Source organism: Trachymyrmex cornetzi, unplaced genomic scaffold (assembly GCF_001594075.2).
Source record: "Trachymyrmex cornetzi isolate Tcor2-1 unplaced genomic scaffold, Tcor1.1 scaffold88, whole genome shotgun sequence".
Lineage (NCBI taxonomy): Eukaryota > Metazoa > Arthropoda > Insecta > Hymenoptera > Formicidae > Trachymyrmex > Trachymyrmex cornetzi.
The window spans coordinates 1,311,201-1,317,012 of record NW_017300223.1 but is presented as its reverse complement, the minus strand read 5'-3'; the positions used below and the strand labels follow the sequence as shown (position 1 = coordinate 1,317,012).

Sequence of the window (5,812 nt, the reverse complement as noted above, 5' to 3'; positions counted from 1 at the left end):
CCAGCCACTGCCGTTCGATTAAGAGTTTATTTCTACCCCATCCTCACCGATCGCGCTTTCATTAAACGGAAACAGGGAAAAGTAATTCTGATCAACGATATGTTAATATCAATATATCAAATGAAGTAACCCTTTCAACCATCCTACGTATATGATTGTTATAAAATTGGAAATCAGGGAAATGTTAGGGAAATTGAAAACGGTTAGGATAATCGGGGAAAAAATATCAGGGGATTTTGTAAAATTTTCTAGAAAATTAAAATTCATGGTATTAAAGAAGTTTAATATGCGTATATTAATACATCTATGCAGTTTTGATACTATCGACTTAAAAATTAAATGCAAGCTATGTCAACAACATTAATAATAATTACATAAGTTGTTAAATTTCTCCTTTAACGAAATATTTGACCATTTTCAAATTAGGACGAACAGATAAAAAATTTTGTAATATTGAAAGTATTAGGGAAAATTATGAAATTTTGTCGGGAAATTATGGAAAAATTATGAAATTTTAAGAATTTGTGACAGCCCTGATATATTACAAAAGAGATAAACAATTCTATACGTTTAACTTCAAGCGCTCTGCTACAATTTAATTATTTTAATTAATGCACCAGCCAAACTAATTTTTCGTTTGTACTACTTATTTCATTTCACTCTGGACGAAGATCGAAAATTAATTTTTGGTCAACACGACGATTGCATAGGTACTTCCTTTTTTATAACAGCCAGTGTAGATAAGAAAAGGGAGGCTTAACGAAAACATTAGCGTGCGGGAAACGGAAAAAGCAGCGTTTTCGCGTAATCGCGCAGGAAACGAGCAAAGTCGGGCAGGACAAATTTCGCAGGGACGAATTAGCGCATCCTGCTGCTAGGTCTCTCGAAACGCTCTCCCTCGCTGCTTCTGTTATCCCGAAGGAGATCCCCACTTGTCGGTGGACCTACGGGGGGTCCTTTTCCTTCAGGATTAAATGGAGCGCCTAGATGACCGATGCTCGTCCTCCAGCAACGGTGGAGTGTACGAAGCGCGATGCTAGGGTGAAGAACGGGGACGGGGGAGTTGGGTGGAAAACAAGATAAAACAAGGATAAGGCTCTCTCTCAGCTTCCCTCTTCCAACTTCGGTAGGACGCATCTTCCGATCTCGTCACAAGGAGACCCTCGATAATCTGGAGGTGTCTAATCGTCTATATTGCTTGATTTAAACCGCCGCGTTTGTCTGCCGTCCAAGTTTATCCCCTCGCACATCGCAGAAAGTTTTTAAGTGTACTCTTTCGCGTGTATTCCAATCGTTGTTTATTTCATTGTAAAAGAGATAAAACGAAATGACTTGGTGCAGTAAAATATTAATACTGTTCTATTTATCATCGTTAATTTATCATCACTGCGTGACAATTTTTCCAGCTGAAAATTATTACTTTTGCGTTCTTTTGCGAGTAATTTGAGAAACGAGCTCTAAACACACGCACCAAGGAAAACCGGAGCTCGTTAGCTACGGTTGACACACCTCATTGCGTGTTCGTTGCTCCGAATCCAGCGATTTACAAAGTAAAGGCGGAACATCTCGCGTTTAATTAACGAATTCGTTGATAATCGCGGGGTACTTCATTTGCGAACATCGCAAACGTCTCTCTCGCGATCTCCGCTTCGCGGGGTGACAATCGCATTTTGCGGATTTCAGGAGAGACTCACGTAATGCCGTCGAGCGCTGGTGCCGGTTCGGTGTCATCCCGTAAGAGGATTAGATCTCGACTTTGTTGTGGCTCTCGAAGACGTTCGTTAGCGAAATCATTATTACCACGTCGATCTTCCTCCGCTACCGCGAATGTCGATGTTGTGCATTGAAGACGCCTGCACCGAGTCACGTTTGAGAGATTCGTTGATTTTAGCTGCCAATTACTGGCGCTCGCTAATGGGCGAATTGATTAAAAAAATTAGGAACACTCAGCTAAAGATCAGAAGTTGCATTCTACTTGTCATTTTTGTGTAACGGATGTATTGTGTTTAATTATACTTAATAGCATGCTATATAATTATACAACTGTAGCTTTTTAGCATTATTATATTAAGCACATCAGCTTTACTATTAGTTGTTGCTAAATTCAATTAATTTAATAATACAGTTGACAAAACACCAAAGTCATTATTTACTTACTGGGGTGAACACAGGTTCTTTTCTCTCTCCCGGAAACTCCGAAGAATTCGAAACATATTTTGAGAAGGGTGAACGGTTCTCGTCGTCGAGTCACGACGGTTAGGGGAAAACATCAATCTTTCATTCACGGGGTGACTCGGGAGTTATGAATGAAAGTCGTTCAGCCCTTTTAATATAATATCAAACCCGATGTCTTTTCGCTTAACGCGCTTTCGATTTTGATCGAAGAGTTTAGGGCGACTCGTGCGTTTTTCTTGACTCCGAGTAATTTAAGATCAATGTATTTACACATTTTTATTGCAAAAATTTTTCTTTTATTTAATTTTAGGAATCGATTATAATTAAACGGATACATAAATAATTTACTTGTAAGAAAATTCCGAAGGGATTTAAATCCCTTGATAGCGATCCGTATAGTATCAATATCTTATTTCGATTAAGCTCCGAATGTTAGCGCCCCTATTTCGCGTTTCACGATTCTTCTCCATCCACTCACTAACTGTTCGCACTAAATGACCTCATCCTACCGATTCGCCTACTTATTTCAATGTATGTGATCCCAGTGTAATTGCTTTCCTTGATTGATTATCATCAATCGGCCGAAGTGTGATTAGCACGTTGATTAGTAGGTAGGCACTTTTTTGTTCGACCTGTCAATGCCAAAAAAAGACTTGCTTAGACATTTTAATTAAATTTATCTAATTGAATAATCTTTTTCTCTAGCTACTTGAATAATATATTATTTTGACTATCGTTAGCCAAAGTTACTTTCTCTTTTCTACTATATATATATAATAAAATTTTAACTCTTACCATACAAGAGGGGGTCACTAGTGACCGAGCGATTCCTGTTCGTGCAAGTTTCTTTGAGTTTTTCGGTAATTATAAAAATTATACTACATTTTATTATTTTCCAAAATAAAGTTCCAATATTTATTCTAGAAAGTTGAAAGTATGTTGGTGAATTTTTAGAGATTTTTTAAATCATTCTGAATAGATGAAAAAAACGGACGGATTCTAGTGCTCCCGTTTGTATGGAGACACCAAATTGTAACTGGTAAGAGTTAATTAGCAAGCTTTATAAATAAAAAGAATCGAAATTTAAAAAACAATCTTCCTTCTCTCTGTACTCAAATTTCTTATTCGCAAAACTCAGATAGCTAATACATATTTTTGTATTAAAATAATACCTATTAAAATAACATATAATATTATTTTAATACAAAAATATGTATTATCTCTCTGAGTTTTGCGAATAAGAAATTTGAGTACAGAAGAGAAAGGAAAATTGTTTTTTAAATTTCAATTCTTTTAATAATAATATTTAAGATGATGTTAAATTTGATATAAAATAACAATGAAAGTTACAATAATATCGATCAGATACTTACATCTCGGGGTTGTGATTGCGGTATAATTTGACAATCGTATCTTTCGTTTGCCAAAAGTTTTACAGTCCCAAGAGTTCTTAGCGCGGGCCGTTTAACCGGGTCTAAATAAAATCCGAAGGCATCTGACTCTTCGTCGGAACTCCCGAAACTTCTTCCGTCATATAAGTTTCTACTCCGTTTCGACACTCGTTTATGGTTTGATTGCTCTTCGATGGCACTTTAGGGAAATACACTAGACGTCCTCTGCATCGCCCTTTAGTCTTACACAAACCATTGGACTTTTGTGTATTATTTGCCAATAAAATCATCCCTTTGTTGACTTGCTAGTCTCTCGAAACGCTTGCATGAGAACCCTTCTGTATTTCTGCACAGTACTTTTATAATGAAAATCCGAGTTTATATGAATGAAATGTAATTAGTCGTACCTTTGATTCCGCGAGAGATTGTTCGTTCTCTCGGTCGACTGGAAAAGTGCGGCCAGTATTCTCGATAGGTAGGCTACTGTTTGTAGTACGTCGGAAGAGATTTGCATTCGCGACCCTACGAATCTCTCATTAGCTTAAGCTTCTCGTATTTCCGATTAAACCCGATAGCAAACGATCCTATCGCACGGATATCCCCGCGCCGGCGGGTAATTAGGAATTCGACGGGAGGACCTTCGAATTCATTTGGCGTGCGGGTCCTTCCGTCCTATCCTTCGTTACCGTTACGGGAAATTAGTTCGCCGCTGCGTGAACGGACGTCCGTCGTTTTCAATCTACCCTCATTCGCGGCGACGATCAACATTTATTCTTCTCGTTAGCAAAGTCTCTCTCGCCGCGAGAGAAAGTATAATACATCGAACGAGACGCTCCGTTAATCTCCTTGACTCGTTAATGGACAAATAGCTTCTTACAACGTTCTCTTATTGGCTCCTACGAGCCGGTAATTAGCGGTAACGCGGGGGTGGACGCGAATTCGCATTCAACCGGGGTCACGATTCCTCCCCTCGCGTTTCCCACCGCTGGAAAACTGTCTGAACATGACGTAACGCTCTGAGAGTAACGCTCGGATACGAGCTTTGGCTCCGGACCGGCCGAAGCGCTTTTTGTGCTGTCCGGCCAGCAACAATGGCCGCTTCTTACACCACCCTGGTCACCGTATATTATTAATTACTGTATTAATCTCACCGGCCGTAAGCAATCTATTATACATGGGATAAGAGCCACCACCGACATCACTGTACCACCCACCCACCCGCCCGACGCGCACCCTCTAACTTGACTTTCTAACTGCCGGCCCGGTCCTCTCTCGACGAGGGATCGACGAGGCCAACGAAATCTGACCCCCGAGGGTGTTAATAGCGGCGTCGCGCCGGACTGCATCAAGTTTTAAGTTGTAGCATTGTTGCAAAGATCGCGCTTTCTTGCATTGGTGCATTGCGACATTTTCGAGACAACGTATAATTTCTTACGAAAATAATGCTCTACTTTACGTGTTATTGTAATTATTATATTTTTATAAATCTTATAAGATTGTTAAGGCTGCTAAAGCCTCCTGTTAAGATGCTAAAGCCTCCTGTTTTACCTACATTTCCATTCGATGAAAAATCTCCGAATTGAATTTAATTACGGATTGCAAAAGTATTATTACATAAATTAAAGTACACACAAACAGGACCTCTGAAGCTGTACTGGATTTCATAAAAAAATCGAAAAAAAGTTAAAAGATTCACTTACTTTTGGCTCGTACAGCTGTTACCTCAGATATATGTATATTCGCTTGATACAAGAGTTTTAGAGTCCATATCTAATTGAAAATAAGCGTGCAGCTGAAGTCACATTATTGGAACGAACGATACCGAGTTTGCAGAACTAAGATTGAAAGTCTAGAAAAAAAGTATCGTCTCACCGAATGGAAAATACGTGTATACAAGTGCTTTGCGAAGACTGTCAACAAAGCCGAAATTCCGTGTAGCAGTATCGATAGATGGTGCTAGCATATGTTAGATAAGAACAGACGTATGCGTTTGAGTAAGACAGAATGATATATATTATATAATATAATGTAAAAACCAAATCAAAGATGTCACCACTATTATCGAATTTGGAATTAAAAAAGTCTACTATCGACCTCGATCAAGTTCAGTAATCGGTTTAGCATCTCCTTAGAATTTTTTTTTTTTAAGAGAAAGAAGCTAACAAGATTTATTTGTTATGAATGTAAGAATACCTAGAAAATTTGAAGAAAACGTTAAAGAAATAATAGATATTTGCAAATATAAT

At 38.5% G+C, this 5,812-nt stretch overlaps 1 protein-coding gene across 1 annotated transcript in view; it reads left to right on the top strand.

Annotated features, from left to right (window-relative positions):
- LOC108769295 (ubiquitin carboxyl-terminal hydrolase 48) overlaps positions 1–5,812 on the top strand; it is a 62,042-nt gene that overhangs the window by 24,942 nt on the left and 31,288 nt on the right. The window lies entirely within an intron of this gene.